Source organism: Saccopteryx leptura, chromosome X (assembly GCF_036850995.1).
Source record: "Saccopteryx leptura isolate mSacLep1 chromosome X, mSacLep1_pri_phased_curated, whole genome shotgun sequence".
Classification (NCBI taxonomy): Eukaryota; Metazoa; Chordata; class Mammalia; order Chiroptera; family Emballonuridae; genus Saccopteryx; species Saccopteryx leptura.
In genome coordinates this window covers 132,979,902-132,995,413 of record NC_089516.1, presented here as the reverse complement: position 1 = coordinate 132,995,413, position 15,512 = coordinate 132,979,902, and the positions used below count along the sequence as shown (strand labels likewise).

At 42.2% G+C, this 15,512-nt stretch overlaps 1 protein-coding gene across 3 annotated transcripts in view; it reads left to right on the top strand.

The window, feature by feature from the left end:
- The window catches only part of ARHGEF6 (Rac/Cdc42 guanine nucleotide exchange factor 6), a 190,143-nt gene that overhangs the window by 6,223 nt on the left and 168,408 nt on the right, over positions 1-15,512 (top strand). Inside the window, exon 1 of one of the 3 annotated variants that reach the window (XM_066356650.1) lies at positions 8,136-8,731. The exons of the other annotated variants lie outside the window; for them this stretch is intronic. The gene's annotated coding sequence lies outside the window, so the exon portion shown is untranslated. Of the gene's footprint in view, positions 1-8,135; positions 8,732-15,512 lie in introns of those variants that run through there. 3 annotated transcript variants of the gene reach the window in all.

Sequence of the window (15,512 nt, the reverse complement as noted above, 5' to 3'; positions counted from 1 at the left end):
CCCCTCACCTGGGCACCTCCAAATCAAGCATAAATAGCAGCCATCTTCAGATCACTTTGTACCTTATGCCAAGTGGCCCTGGGCAGAGAACAGTGGCAGCTGGCCTTGGTCAGCACCCCTCAGGATACCCCAGAACCAGCACACCCAGTGGACAGCTTCAGACTGCATTGAAGCATCACTATTCAACCACCTTCACAAGTAACACACTCAAAGGGCAGACTTAGTGGATACCAAAATATCACTGAAATAAGCCCTGATTTGTAGGGTGATCCCCTGTACAGCTGATCCTCTAGTGGTTGGAGTTTGGTGATTGCAGCCAGTCCTTGCAACTGATAGACCTGGGGGTAAATCCCTCCCATTGATGTACCAACCACAGTCAAGGCTCAACTACAACAGGAAAGTGTTCTATTAAGCCTGGGATATGTAGTAGCTCTATGCAATGCATAGAAACAAACATGTGGAGGCTGCCAAAATGAGGAGGCAAAGAAAAACATGTCCCAAATGAAAGAACAGAACAGAAAAACAAAAGAACTAAACAAAATGGAAATAAGCAATCTACTAAATGCAGATTTGAAAACACAGGTGGTAAGAATACTCCATGAACTTAGGGGGAGAGTAGATAAACTTAGTGAAAACTTAAACAAAGAGATAGGAAACATAAAAACAGAGATAGAAAACATGAAATAGAAGCAATCAGAAATGAAGAATACACTAACTAAAAAGAAGAATACATTATAGGGAATAAACAGTGTAGAAGATGAAGCAGAAGATAAAATCAGAGATTTGGAAAATAAGGAAGCAGAAAACATCCCCAATCAGAAAACAAAAAGAATTAAAAAATAAATTTAAAAAAATGAGGATAGTACCAACATTCACATCTGGGCATACCAGAAGGAGAAGAGAGAGAGAGCAAGAAATTGAAAACCTATTTAAAAAAATAATGAAAGGGAACTTCCCTAACTTGATGAAGGAAATAGACTTGCAAATCCAGGAAGCACAGAGAGTCCCAACAAGATGAACTCAAAGAGGCGCACACCAAGGCACACTATAATTAAAACACAAAAGGTTAAGGACAAAGTGGAAATCTTAAAAGCAGCAAAAGCAAAGCAGTTAGTTCCCTGCAAGGGAGTTCCCATAAAACTGTCAGATGATTTCTCAACAGAAACTTTGCAGGCCAGAAAGGTTTGGCAAGAAATATTCAACATAATGAAAAGAAAAGCTCTATAACCAAGATTTTGAATCAAAGAACAGATAAAGAGCTTCCCAGACAAGAAAAAGCTAATGGAGTGCATCACCTCCAAACCAATGTTATATGAAATGTTAAAAGGTCTACATTGAGAAAAAAAATGAAGAAAATCAAAGATAAAAAATATGAACAAGAAAATGGCAATAAATACATATCTATAAGCAATTGAATCTAAAGAACAAAATAAATGAGCAAGCAGAATAGAAACAGACTTGTAGATACAGAGAACAGTTTGATGGTTGTAAGATGGGAAAGGATTTGGGTGGGTGCGAGAAAACTTGTAGAGATTAAGTACAAATTGGTAGTTACAGAATAGTCATGGGGATATAAAGTACAACATAGAGAATATAGTCAATAATATTCTAATAATTATGTATGGTGTCAGATGGGTATCAGATTGGGATGTCACTTAGTAAGTTATATAATGTCTAATCACTGAGTTGTACATCTGCAACTAATATAATAATGTATGTCAACTGTAATTGAAAAAGAAAAAATGATTTAAAATTTTAAAAATTAAAAATAAAGTCATAGTATGATATTATTGTCTATATTTATTGTACTGTGCTTTAGATCATTATGGCTTATTTACTACTCATTACAAGTTTGTACCCTTAAACAACATTAATTTTTATCCCCACCCCAATTTCCTAGTAACCACCATTTTTACTTTCTGATTTTTCAAGTTTGACTTTTTTAGACTACAGATATAAATGATATCATACCTTACTTGTCTTTCTTTAACTTATCTCACTTAGAATAATGTGCTCAAGTTCCATTCATGTTGTTGCAAATGGCAGGATATACTCCTTTTTTCATTGCTGAATATCCTATTGTGTATATACACCACATATTTTTTATCCATTTATTCATTGATGAGTATTTAGGTTGTTTCCATATCTTGTCATTTTCAATAGAGTATCTCTTAATCCTAAAGTATTTTGCTTGATGACTAGTATAGGATATGCTTAATAGATTTTTGTTGATGCTGTAAAACTGTTAATGTACAAAACACACACACACACACACAAAAAAAAAAACCCAAAAAAATAAATCAAGAAGAACAGGGCTTGACTACTGCCCCAAACACACCATTTTTTTAATCTAAAGAAAGAATATGAGCTTGAAATGACCAGTTTGGAAATGCACAAAAATGAAGCCAAAGATGAAAGAGCACACTGACAATTGACAATTTCAGTACTGTTTGTGTGACATGGTGACCATGTTAATTAACTGCTGACATGTGCCCCTCTAGGTGGCCAGTTGGCCTCTCCAAGTGACCTCCATCTTTGTCTTCTCATATGGTTATAGTGTCCTAGAGTCTCAGAAGATCACACAGTTAACAACTGGTCAGGTAAATCTGCTGAGACATATGGGAAACAAAACACTTTCTGAAGCACCTTGCCAAGTTTCATAGTATTCTCTGAAACACAATTTCCTTTTTAATTTTGATGAAGTCAAATTCATCTATTTTTTTTCTTTTGTTATATGTGTTTTGTGTATACATCTAAGAAACCATTCCTTAATGCAAAGTCATGGAAATTTACTTATACTTTTTTCTAAGAGTGTTATAGTTTTAGCTCTTACATTTATGTCTTTGATCTATTTTGAGTTACTTTTTTATTATTTTAGCTTGTGGGCAAGAGAGAGAGACAGACAGACAGACAGATTGGAAAACAGACAGACAGGAAGGGAGAGAAATGAGAAGTATTAACTCGCAGTTGCAGCACTTTAGCTGTTCACTGATTGTTTTCTCATAAGTGCTTTGACCAGGGAGCTCCAGCCAAGCCAGTGACCACTTGCTCAAGCCAGCAACCTTGAGCTTCAAGCCAGTAACCTTTGGGCTCAAACCAGTGACCATGGGGTCATGTCTATTATCCAATGTTCAAGCTGGCAACCCTGTGCTCAAGCTGGATGAGCCCGCACTCGAGCCAGCAACCTCAGGATTTTGAACCTGGATCCTCAGAATCCCAATTTGATGCTCTGTCTACTGCGCCACCACCTGGTCAGGCAAATGGTAATTTTTAAAAGATTTTATTTATTGATTTTTAGAAAGAAAAGAGAGAGAAAGACAAAGGCAAGGGTGGGGGAGGAGCAGGAGCAGTTTGTAGTTGCTTCTCGTATGTGCCTTGAATGGGGTCTTGAATCAGTGACCTCAGCATTCCAGGTGAATGTGCCACCACAGGTCAGGTGAGTTAGTTTTTATTTTTTTGTTTGTGTGTGACAGAGACAGAGAGAGACAGAGAGAGGGACAGATAGGGACAGACAGACAGGGAGAGAGATGAGAAGCATCATTCTTCATTGAAGCACCTTAGTTGTTGATTGCTTTCTCATATGTGCCTTGACCTGGGGGGGGCTATAGCAGACCGAGTGACCCCTTGCTCAAGCCAGCAACCTTGGGCTCAAATTGATGAGCCTTGCTCAAACCATTATAACAGTGAGTCACTGTTATAATGGAGTAGTGCCTGCTCTACAGGTGACTTTCAAGTCACTAGAACTTACACAGTTTCTGTTGTTTGTGCACACCCCCCCCCATGGATGAAAGAAAGAAGGTAAATTTAATTTAATCACTTTAAGATCAATGTTATTTACTTGTGACACTGAAGCATGGGTGGCATGGCCACGCTTAAGCTGATGACCTCGGGGTTTCAAACCTGGGTCCTCCGCATCCCAGTCCGACACTCTATCCACTGCGTCACCACCTGGTCAGGCCAGGTGAGTTAGTTTTTGTATGTGGTGTGAGGTAAGGGTTCAAATTATTGTACATGTGGGTATCCAATTGTCTAGATGCCATTTGTTGAAAAGACTATTTATTCTTCTCCCCACTGAATTGATTAATGTGGCTTTGTAGTAAGTTTTCAAATCAGAAAGTGTGAGTTTTCCAACTTTTTCTTCATTTTCAAAATCATTTTGGCTATTCTGAATCCCTTTTGTGCCCATATGGATTTTAGGATCAGCCTGTCCACTTCTGCAAAAAATCCAGCTGGAATTTTGATAGAGATTGTGTTCAATCTATATAATGTTTTGTGGAGTATTACCATCTTAATAATACTATGTCTTCTGATCCATAATACATGATATCTTTTGACTTATTTAAGTCTTTTAAAATTTTATTCAACAACATCGTGCAGTTTTTGGTGTACATATTTTGTACCCCCTTTGTGATATTAATATATTTTGTGATATAATAAAATATCTTGTTGGTACATTATTTCTTTTGATGCTATTGTAAATGGAATTATTTCTTAATTTTATATTTGGATTATTCTTTACAAGTGTATACAAATACAATTGATTTTTGTATACTAATCTTGTATTCTTTAACTTTGCTGAATTTATTATTAGAATAGTTTTTTAGATTGCTCGTGCTTTTCTTGTATCATTCATGTCATCTGTGCATAAAGATAGTTTTACTTCTTTCTTTCAAATCTGGATGCCTTTTATTTCATTTTCTTGCCTAATTTGCCTGGCAAGAACCTACAGTACAGTGTTGTATACAAATGATGAGAGTGGACATCATAGTCTTGTCTTTGATCTTAAGGGAAGTTTTCAGTCTTTCACCATTAAGTATCATGTTAGCTGTGGGTTTTCATAGATGTTTTTAATCAGGTTGAAGAAGTTCCCATCTATTCTTACCTTTTTAAAAAGTGTTTTGTTTTTTATCATGGAAGGATGCTGGATTTTATCAAAGGTTTGTTTGTACTTCTGTTATTGTCTTTCATTATATTGATCTGTGGTATTATATTGATTATTTTTTATATGTAAAATCAATCTTACATTTCATGAGATAAATCCCAGTGGGTCATGTTGGATATGCATATAAAGATTTATGCACATCTGTGATTCTTCTTTTCTTTTCTGAAAGAGACAGAGAGTCAGAGAAAGGGACAGATAGGGACAGACAGGGGCAGACAGACAGGAAGGGAAAGAGATGAGAAGCATCAATTCTTTGTTGCGGCACCTTAGTTGTTCAATGATTACTTTCTCATATATGCCTTGACCAGGGGAATACAGCAGAGAGAATGACCCTTTGCTAAAGCCAGCAACCTTGGGCTCAAGCAGCAACCTTGGACTTGACTTTTGTGTTCAAGAAAGCAACCATGGGGTCATAGCTATGATCCCATACTCAAGCAACCCCATGCTCAACTGGTGAGCATGCTCAAGCCAGCAACCTCGGGGTTTCGAACCTGGGTCTTCTGCATCCCAGTCTGATGCTCTATCCACTGTGCCACTACCTGGTCAGGCTCTATTGTTGTTGTTGTTGTTATTATTATTATTATTATTATTATTATTTGCAACAGAAACAAAGAGAGAGACAGGGAGAGTTAGAGAAAGGGACAGATAGACAGGGATAGAGATGAGAAACATCAATTCTTCGTTGCGGCACCTTAGTTGTTCAATGATTGCTTTCTCATATTTGCCTTGACTGGGGAGCTACAGCAAAACGAGTGACCTCTTGCTCAAGCCAGAGACCTCAGGCTCAAGGAAGTAACCATGGGATCATGTTTATGATCCCATGCTCAAGGAAGCGACCCCACAGTCAAGCTGGTGAGCCTTTGCTTAAGCCGATGAACCCATGCTCAAGCCAGAAACCTCAGGGTTTTCAACCTGGTACTCTGCATCCCAGTCGGACGCTCTATCCGGTGTGCCACTGCCTGGTCAGGCTTTGTTATTATTCCTTTTTTGTAATTTATTTATTTTTAATTAGACAATTAAATTTAACAGGGTGACTGACATTGGCCAACTAGAGTACACAGATTTAGAGAAAATGTCTCCACACCATTTGGACAGTCAATTATGTTGTATACCCATCACCCAAAGTCAAATCATCTGTTATTATTCTTGAAGCATCTTTCATCATAGAAATGAAATTATTGTGTTAAAATTCTGCAGATACTTTCAAATTCTCTTATGAACGTGCTATACAAAGTTCTATTCCCACTAATAGTGTAGAAAGTGCCTCTTCTTCATGTCCCTGGAAGCCCTTGGTAGTTTTTTAATGTTTGTTAAACTGTGGGTTGAAAACCATATTTAATTTATTGCTATATTTTGTACTTCATGTTTCCCAGTAAATTTAGGTGTCTTATCATTCCATTTTATTCCATATGTTTTTCCTTTACTGTGAATCAAATATGTTTATCTGTCCTATTTGTTTACAGAATGGAAAAGGCAGGGAGGACACACAGACCTCAAGAAAAACTCTTCGAGAACATATGAAAAAAATATTTGTGTCCAGGTAGAATTTTTTTAATGTGTCTAGGAAGTCCCTTGACAATAGTAGCCTAGCAATAGTACTTTTGGTTTTGTTTTGCCTTCGAATTTGGTGGTAGTCAGGGACATATACAGCTCTTTCAATCCTTCTGGTGTAGCCTGGATGGTACCTCTCTGATTGCATTGTCCTAAGTTGGTTTTCCTTTCAGCCAGGCTTTCTTCACCTCTTCCCCACTAGGTCCTTCTGTTTGTCCCCTGCCACCTTTACCATAAACTTCTTGCCAAGGACCCTCTGTCATCTCTTATTCTGCTCCAGGGCCAAATATCCTTTGTAAAAATATTTATGCTCATGAAGGATTTCATTGAATATATGTGAGGCTCAGTAAGTGTCTTTTTCTCTCTTTCTCCCTTTCTCCCTTTCTCTCTCTCTCTCTCTCTTTCTCTCTCACCAGCTGGTGTCAGTATGGCTTCTTCTCTTTGCCCCTACCCCCTCACTGCCTGCCTCCTCTCTCCCTGACTCACTCCATCTGCCTTGTCCCTGGAACAGCATGATGTCCTCCCCAAAGTGGGGCCTGTGGGATGATTTGCCATTTTCCAGGGGCTGCTCTGCAGGGAAGCAATTTTGGAAAGAAGGCAGTTCTATTAATGATCATGAGTCAAGGCTAAATCTCCCATGAAAGAGCTCCAGCTCTAGGAAAGTAGAACCTCCCTGGAGAGTGAGGCATAAGGTCAGGCAACTACCCAGTCACTGTAATGGGTATCAATATACCTTCCTTCAAGCCCTGAGCCGCCACTTGGTGTGAAGCCAGAGTCCCCTTCTCTAACACCTGTTGACTCATCTGTAAAAAACGAAGAGACTGGAGCAGGGATTGGTAATGTCTGTTGGACACTATTTTTAACTGGCCCCTTTCCATAGCTGCTCAATTTGAGGTAGTGGGAAGACTAAAGAGTATTTGCGTAAGTTTTTTATTTCTTCCTGTTGAACAAATGTAACTCTTAGTGAGTTCCATGAGTTACATTAAAGGATACCCATGACTCTGGCTATCCTAATCTTTTACCGAATGCATTGTATTTCTTTAAAAATTGGACTTCAGTAATGTAAGTATTTTCCACTTATTACGAACCTTTCTATTCTCCCACCAAGAGATTATTTGATTTGGGACCTGTTATCAGAGACCCCAGGAGGGGCATTCAGAATAGTTTAAGAAAGGAAGACATGTGGAGGATTGCTAAGAATGCTTCCTTGCTTGGGTGTGTCAGTGGTTCACCACAGAGCCTGGGGTTCTGAGTAGCGTCCTGGGGTGGAGGAGAAAGAAGGCCACTAGGACAGGCGGGTCTGTAAGGCCAGGGTCCCCCCTCCCCGCGCGCGAGGCTCTGGCACTGGCCCGCAGCGGGCCGGGCGCTGGCAGCCCTGGACTCAAGGCTGAATGAAGCAGGCGGCAACAGCATGCGCAGTGTGGCCGCTGCCTCTACAAGGGGCTTCAGCTGCTGCCACGGCAGTGGCGGCTGCTGCTGCTGCTGCAGGGGCTGCTGCTGCTCCGCTCTCCGCCTCTGTCACTTCCCGTTCCTACTTGGGTGATCCAGGTCCGGGTCACTGCTTCCCCACAGCTGGCCCTGTCCCTCCAGGCCGCTCTCCCTCCTAGGCAGGAGAGGGCCAGCGCTGGCACTGAACAGGGTCCCGAGAAGCCACAAAGGCAGGTTCTCCAGGGAGCCGATCCAGGCCGGCCGCCACACCGCGCGCCCTGGCCAGGCTCGCTGCCAATGCACCCAGCCGGGCTAGGCTCCCGGCCCCCCACCCGCAGCTATCGGCCCCAGCTGGGCTAGGCTCCCGGCCCCCCACCCCCAGCTATCGGTCCTCCGTCTGCGGAGGGGCACGGCTCTAAAAACAAGAATTTGAGGGCAATAAGCGGACTTCCCTTTAGGTTAAAAAAGAGGGGGTCATAACAGAATTCCTGGACCGGAGAGGTTACGGGCGCGGCACGGCGTTTGGAGACGGGTGCCCCCTCCTCGCCCACGTTCAAGAGCAAAGTTGCAGCCGCCTCTCCCCACCCGGGGAAGTCGAGCCTAGCTCTCCAGTTTCACCCTGGTGGCAGCTGCACTCAAAGCAGGGTCTCAGCTCCGGCTGGGTTGAACGGTTCCCGCAGCCTTGGCACAGGCTAGCCCGCCTGCTCGCCGGCCCCGTGACTCTGGAGGACGAGCCGCTTCCAGGAGGCGGCGGCGGCGCAGCTGGAGTGAGCGAGTAGCCGGAGGACAAGCGGGCAGCGACCGAGCCAGGTGACCTGCCTCGGGGGCAGCGGGTCAGGGGAAAGGGAGAGAGCGAGGGCTTGGGATGGTGCTCAAGGACCCCATTCCTTTGAGAGGAACCACCCTTCCTCCCACTGCCGTGGCTCCCAGCCCCAGCTGTGGGGTACTTTTTCTGCCAAGGCCTCCCAGTTCATTGAGATCCGGGGTGTCCGGAGAGGGGACGGGGCGGGGGGGGGGTGTTCTAAAGGCTCAGAGTGAGGATACGCCAAACTTAAGGGCGAGTTGTCTGACTCTGACTGCAGGGTTTGCATCAGCCCGATTTCTCCCCAGCACCCCCTTCCCCCAAACCGGGGCAAGGAGTCAACAGTACAATTTCTGATATTAGTCTGATGCCTCCCCTCCCCATCCCTGGCATCCATACACTTGGGGATATTTTCAGCGATGAGTACACAAGTTTGTTACAGGAATGCTTTGTGGATGGGGAAGACCTGTACTCCACAAGATGTTCCAACGTGCCCATAGTTACATTTTTGAGTTTTCATTTTCCAGTCATTTAAAAACCCAACAGGTATTTAAGCTATTCATTTCTTATCTCTAGAGTGGAGAGCTCTTATGTTTATCTCTCTTAAAATTTTTATATTTGTATTTTTGGTTTGTTATTGGTTTTGTATATAAAGGTGACTCTAGTGCCTTTTTCTTTTTGTAACGTGTCATCAGAATAAAAATAGAGTAAAGGAATACATATTTTCTATGCAACTGTGTACATTTTTGTCAATAAAAGCTTCACATAAAACAAAAAAAAGAAATAGAATATGATCAGTTTCAATTGATGTTTTATACAGTATTAACATTTTTAAAAGCAAGATTCTAAGGTCTAAACTGCTTTTCTAACTTATATTTACCAGGTAACCCCACAATTTGTCCTTGAACTTTCTATCTTAATTTTGACATTGACTGTGGTAACAGGAGCTCTGGTGACATCATTTGCTCCAGCAATAGTTCTGGTATTTGATGACTTGAGAGCACCTCTCTCCAAAACAAGGCCTAGGCCTGTCCTTATACTTCAGCTGAGGCATTTCCAAGGATTTCTCTTAAGTATTATGCTACATGCCAGGCAATGCTGCAGTCCCTTCTTACATAAGTGAGCTTCAGGCTATTGTAGTCTCTGGCTGTGCTTAAAGCAGTTTGTATCAGAGAGTTCTGTCTTGGAGGGTGATTTGGTAATTGGAATTTGAAACAAAGTAAATTTCCAGTTTGTATTCTCATATTGCATTTCTTTACTGCTTAATTATTTTTGGAATGTCTTCTACTTATCTGCAACTCACTGGGCCCTTGTAAAGGATGTGGGAGAGATAGAGAACAGTGCTTTCATCTGATAGGGAAACAAAAGTGTAGTTTACCAAAGTCAGGCAGCTCCCGGGGGTAGCATTAAAACTCTGACCTGGATCTCCTGTTCTCAGGGCAGGGTTGTGTTTTTTTTTTACTAAAACATGACATTTTATACAAAAGTATTTTATTTGGTACATGTTTTATGGATGGTATACCTTACGAGCTACAATTTTTTTTTTCTATTCTTTGTGCTAACTCACATCTTGGCCTTGTCTTTGTACCGGGCTGGCACTGTTCTTAGGGGATAGTACAGGAGCACAGCTTTCCAAAGGAGGGTCTGCGGTTTGTATTTCCCGTGATCGACCTCCTCTCCATTCATCTTCAGGGATAACAGGTGTTGAATAGTGTGAGCCATTAGGGCCCAGAAATGTCTGATATTCATCTGACTGACAGAATCACTTGGAGTCCGAAAGACCAGTGTAACAGGCTTTATTGAGAGAAAACCTGCCGGGCTGTCTTGTAAGGGAGAGCAGCCCCCGGTTCTCTAACAGGTAGGGTTAAATAGGGGATTTGAGGGTGGGGGCTGGTAGTCATTAAGGAAAAATGTAGCTTTCAGCGATTTATGTAAGATTAACTATAAATAAACTAGAAGACCTTCCACACCGGGCTTAGTCACCCAGATGCCCAGGGGGTAGTATCTTGGAACATCTAGTTTGTCAATGTCCCTTGGTCCACTTAAAGGAGGAGGGGATCATGGCCCCCACCTGCAACCCTATAATTCCAGCCTTTTGTTATATGGTTGAGGGGCGAAGATAATTTTTCTGTAGCTACTTCCTGCTGGTAAGGGGCAGAGAGTCTGGGGAAGAGATGGCTGGCCTTGGGCTGGGATGTCGGTGGCTTGGAGTAACAGGAGTTCATGGACAGTCCAGTTAGTGAAGGCCTTTAAAGGGTCTTGGGGAAATCAGAGAAAAGGCACAGGAGAGAGATACCACATGCTAGAATGACAAAAATGAGAGTGAGTGGACCAATAAATGGTAGTAGCTTTATAAAGGTGGCATTGATAGGCCTGGATGGATTTAAAGGTTCATCTGGGTCCCCTTTTGTGGCCTCATAGAGGGGTTTTGCAAGGAGGCTGTAATTGGCGATCCAGGAGCAGAGGAAACCAGCAATTCCTAAGAAAGAGAGGAGGTCGGTTTTGTTGGAAGGGGCAGGTATTGATGCTATGAGACCTCTTCAGTCTGTAGTTACCTTTTTGTTGTTGTGAGAGATTTGTACTCCTAGGTAGGTGACAATGGGTTGGGAGAGCTGAATTTTGGAAAGGGATACTCGATAGCCTTTTCCTGCTAGGAAATTGAGAAGAAGAGAGGTGTCTTATGGAGATTGTTTGAGGATAGGGCTGCAAAGCAGGAGGTCATCGACATATTGGATGAGGGAACTGTAGGGTAGAGGAAGTAGTTGGATATCTGCAGCTAAAGCTTGGCCAAAGAGATGAAGACTATATCTGAAGCCTTGGGGCAGAACAATCCAAGTTAGTTGGGCATGCATAGTATCAGAATCAGTCCATGTGAAGGCAAAGAGATTTTGACATTGTGGATCTAGAGGAATGGTGCAGAAAACATCTCTAAGATCTAATACTGTGAAGAAGGAGGATGAGGAGGGGATTGGGGATAGAATGGTGTATGGGTTTGGGATGACTGGGGTAATAGGTAATAGTGTTGAGTTAATAGCCCTGAGGTCTTGCACTAAGCCAGTGGTTCTCCAACTTTTCGAAGTCGGGGCACATTTAAAATCCTACAAATAATTGTAGGTGCACTATATACAAACTTCTGAGAAATATGTTATAATAATTAAGTCAACTATTAAAGAAAAAATATAAAGCCTAGGCATGGCTTTTATGGTAATTAAATGAAATAAATATGACAAAATTAAATTTGTTTTGACATTAAAAACATTTTTATGTTACATTTTTTGAGTTATGCTTTTTAGAATTCATAAAAAAAAGAGGGGTTAAGAAATTTAAAAAGTGACAAAAAAGCTATCTTTTTATATATATAGATACATTCTTAGTAAGATTTAGTAAATTTGGCAGGTCTTGGTGCAAATGTGTTTTTTCATCCTTGTGTTTATGAGAAACATGAACCTGATGTGTCCTAGCGATTTCTTCAATGTTTGGCCATATATTTGAAAGGCAAATTCTCATTTCCTCATCAATACATTGAAGAATTCCTCTCTTTTTACTCTTGTGTTGAGGGTAGAAAATCTTAATTCACATAAATAAAATATTGAAAATTGTAATAAAATGTTCAAAGCTTTTTTAGATATTGCCACATATTCTTCTTTTATAGAAATCCAAAAGGCTTCAAGAGACAATTCCTTATGTTTAATCATCAATCCACAGTCAGTGGATATAGCTGCCGTTCTTCTTCTGTTAATGTTAAACCAAAATCACTTGAAGCTTCCATGAATGAGTTTCTAATCCAATCGTATTGTTCAGTGTTATGTGATAGAAAATGCTATAAATTAAATTCTGCCCATCAGCCTTCAAGTCCTATTTTATTTACACTTAACTTTTGCTCACTTTCAGAATCAGATTCTTCAATATCACACTTCTTTTTGGGAAATCTATCCATTTTATTTGGGTGTATTTATCTAAAAATAATATAATAATGTGTTAATGATACATATAATAATGATGTGTTAACAAAAAGCAGTATTTCCATAATGAAATGGTATAATAGAGTAACTATATTAATTTTACATCTGGGCACATGCTGCGAACCAGTGCAGTTAGTAATTTCAGGTCCTGAGTGGGAAAGGTGCAGAATTAAGAAAATACATGGAATTAAGAAAATACAGGGTCAGGAGGGCCCTGTAATTGGTGCTGGCAAGAACAAAGTGTGCCCAAAAACCACATCTTGCTTTACTTATAAGGCAAAGCGGGCCATTAGCAAATCAATGAGATCTTTGATCATGTTTCCAAGGCAACCCAATAATTTTACCAAGTGCAGAAACCCACACCATACCTATCATCTTAACTTTACACCAAACAAAGGATAGAAGAAACTTGCCTCCAGTATTTCCGGGAAACGGGGGTTAGTGTACACAATCCAACACCACAGCTTAACAGCCTTTTGCAACCTAATCAGGCAAGTGAGGTGGGGGTTTGGGCAGACTGTCAGCTTACAACCAATTCCCCACACCTCTGTTCCCCCAAAATCTAAAATCCAAAACCCTGTTGGTTTTTTGGTCCACAACAGACACACATTTCTCTGGAATACCACAGGGTGCACCTGGAAATCTTCTAGGGTGCACCAGTGAGAACCACTGCACTAAGCGATAGGAGCCATTGGTCTTTAGAACAGGGAGTATGGGAATACTGAAAGGGGAATTGGTTGGTTTTAGTAATTCCACCTGGGGAAACTTTGAGATTAAGGGTTTGAGACCCTTTAGAGAGAAATGGGGTATTGGGGAATAAATGGATAGGTGTTGGGATTCTTGAAATGAATAAGGATGGGAGTGTGATGTTTGACAACTGAGGGTTGGGAGGTGTCCCAGATTATGAGATTTCCCACCTCTGAGGGAAGTGGAAGAGGGTTTGTGACCAAGTCCATGTCTGCTGCCAGCAAAAGGAGAATATTGACTGAGGAACTGTTATGTGTAGTCGTCAAGGTTAGGGTAGTTCGGAATTTGGAGAGGATATCTCTACCTAGTAGTGCGGCAGGGCATTGTGGGATGACTAAGAAGTGGTGAGTGAATTGCATGTCCTCTATAGTGCACAGGGAGGTTGAGTTATTAAGAGATTGGTTTTAATTCCCGAGACCCCAATGATTGCTGTGTTGGAGGTGGTGAGAGAGCCAGAAAATTCAGGGAGGGTGGAAAAGGGGCCCCGGTGTCTACAAGCAAGGAGATAGGCTCACCTGCCACACGAAGTTTTACCCTGGGCTCGCGGAGTGTGTTGAGTACCGGGGCCAGCTGCCCAGGGCCCCTTCAATCCTCAGTCTCCAGTCCTAGAAAATCTGTCAGAGGTCTGGGTGTGGGATTTGTTATGGGGAGGTTTGTTCTAGTCCCCCTTTGGCAGCTGGGGCAATCTACCCCCCAATGTCCCTCAAGGTGACAGTGAGGAGAGGGACCTGGAGGAGGTCGGAGATTAGGACACTGCTTAGCCCAGTGGCCATGTTGTCTACATTTAAAACAGGGCCTCAGTGGGTCTGAAGAAGTTCCAGAACACCCCTTTTAAGGGGTTTTTGAGCCCACTGGAGGGTGTCCCCCAGAGGGCCTTTGCTAGCATGAGGTAATTTTCTTGATTTCTCCTCTGGTCCACATTTTCCTGTTCCTCCCGGTTGTGAAATACTTTAAATGCAAGGTTTAGGAGATCCCTTTGGGGTGTTTTCAGCCCATCCTCCAACTTTTTAAGTTTTCTCCAAATGTCTGGAGAGGATTGAGATATGAAGTGGGAGTGTAAGAGAACCGTGCCGGCCGGGGTTGTCGGGTCTACTCTAGAATATTTTTGGAGTGCCTGGGATAGGCATTCAAGGAATTCTCCAGGGTTTTCTTGGAGGCACTGGATAATTTCCTTGATTTTGTCATAGTTTACAGCCTTATTCTCTAATTTGTTTAATGCTTGGAGGAGGTAGTCAATCATAAGGTTTCTAGCTGTCCAATTTCGGTGGTCTGTTTGGTAGCTCCAATTAGAGTCTGTGTTAGGAACTGTGGTGGTACCTATGGGATTGGCATTATTTCTAGTATGGGCCTCATCTGCGATTTGCTGGGCAGTAGTCCAGACTCGGTCTTTATTGGAGGGAGTGAGGGAAGAGGTTAGGATTATGTAGAGATAGTGCCATGTAAGGTCATAGGATTGTGTAAGGTATTTGAATTCTTTTATGTTAGTGTCTGGGTCGGAGGAAAAGGAGTCTAAACGGCATTCAATTTGGGATAAGTCAGTTAGAGAGAAAGGGATGGAGATTCGAAGGATGCCTTCCACCCTCGCCACCTCACATAGGGGATAGAGACCAGCCAGGTGTGGGGTTTGAGAAGAGAGTTGTGGACAAGGCTGATCACGAGGTCAAGGAGAGAGGTTAGGAGGGGAAAGCAGAGGGGAGGGGGAAGTTGGAGAAGTGGTTTTGGGCTCTATGTCGGGGTTATATGGGGGAGGAGGTTGAGGTGCTGGTGGCGGCGCCATGTGGTCAGAGGGGTCAAAAAGATGAGAGTTTAGAGACTGTTGAAGGAGGCTGGGAGAGAAGAGGTCTTGCTAAAAGTATTTGGTAGGTTGAGCAAGAGGAACAGAGGGAGGGATGAGAGTGGAGAAAGAAGAAAGCCTGCACATAGGGGATTTCTGAGGCCTTCCCTGTCTGGTGGCAAAAATTATCGAGATCTTTGAGTGTACTGTAATTGAAAGTGGTCGGTAAAGGAGGTAGACGGGAGTTGGGGAGGAAGGGGGAGGATCCCCCTTCTTCCTCTTCCAACCATAGAGAAAGGAAGGAGA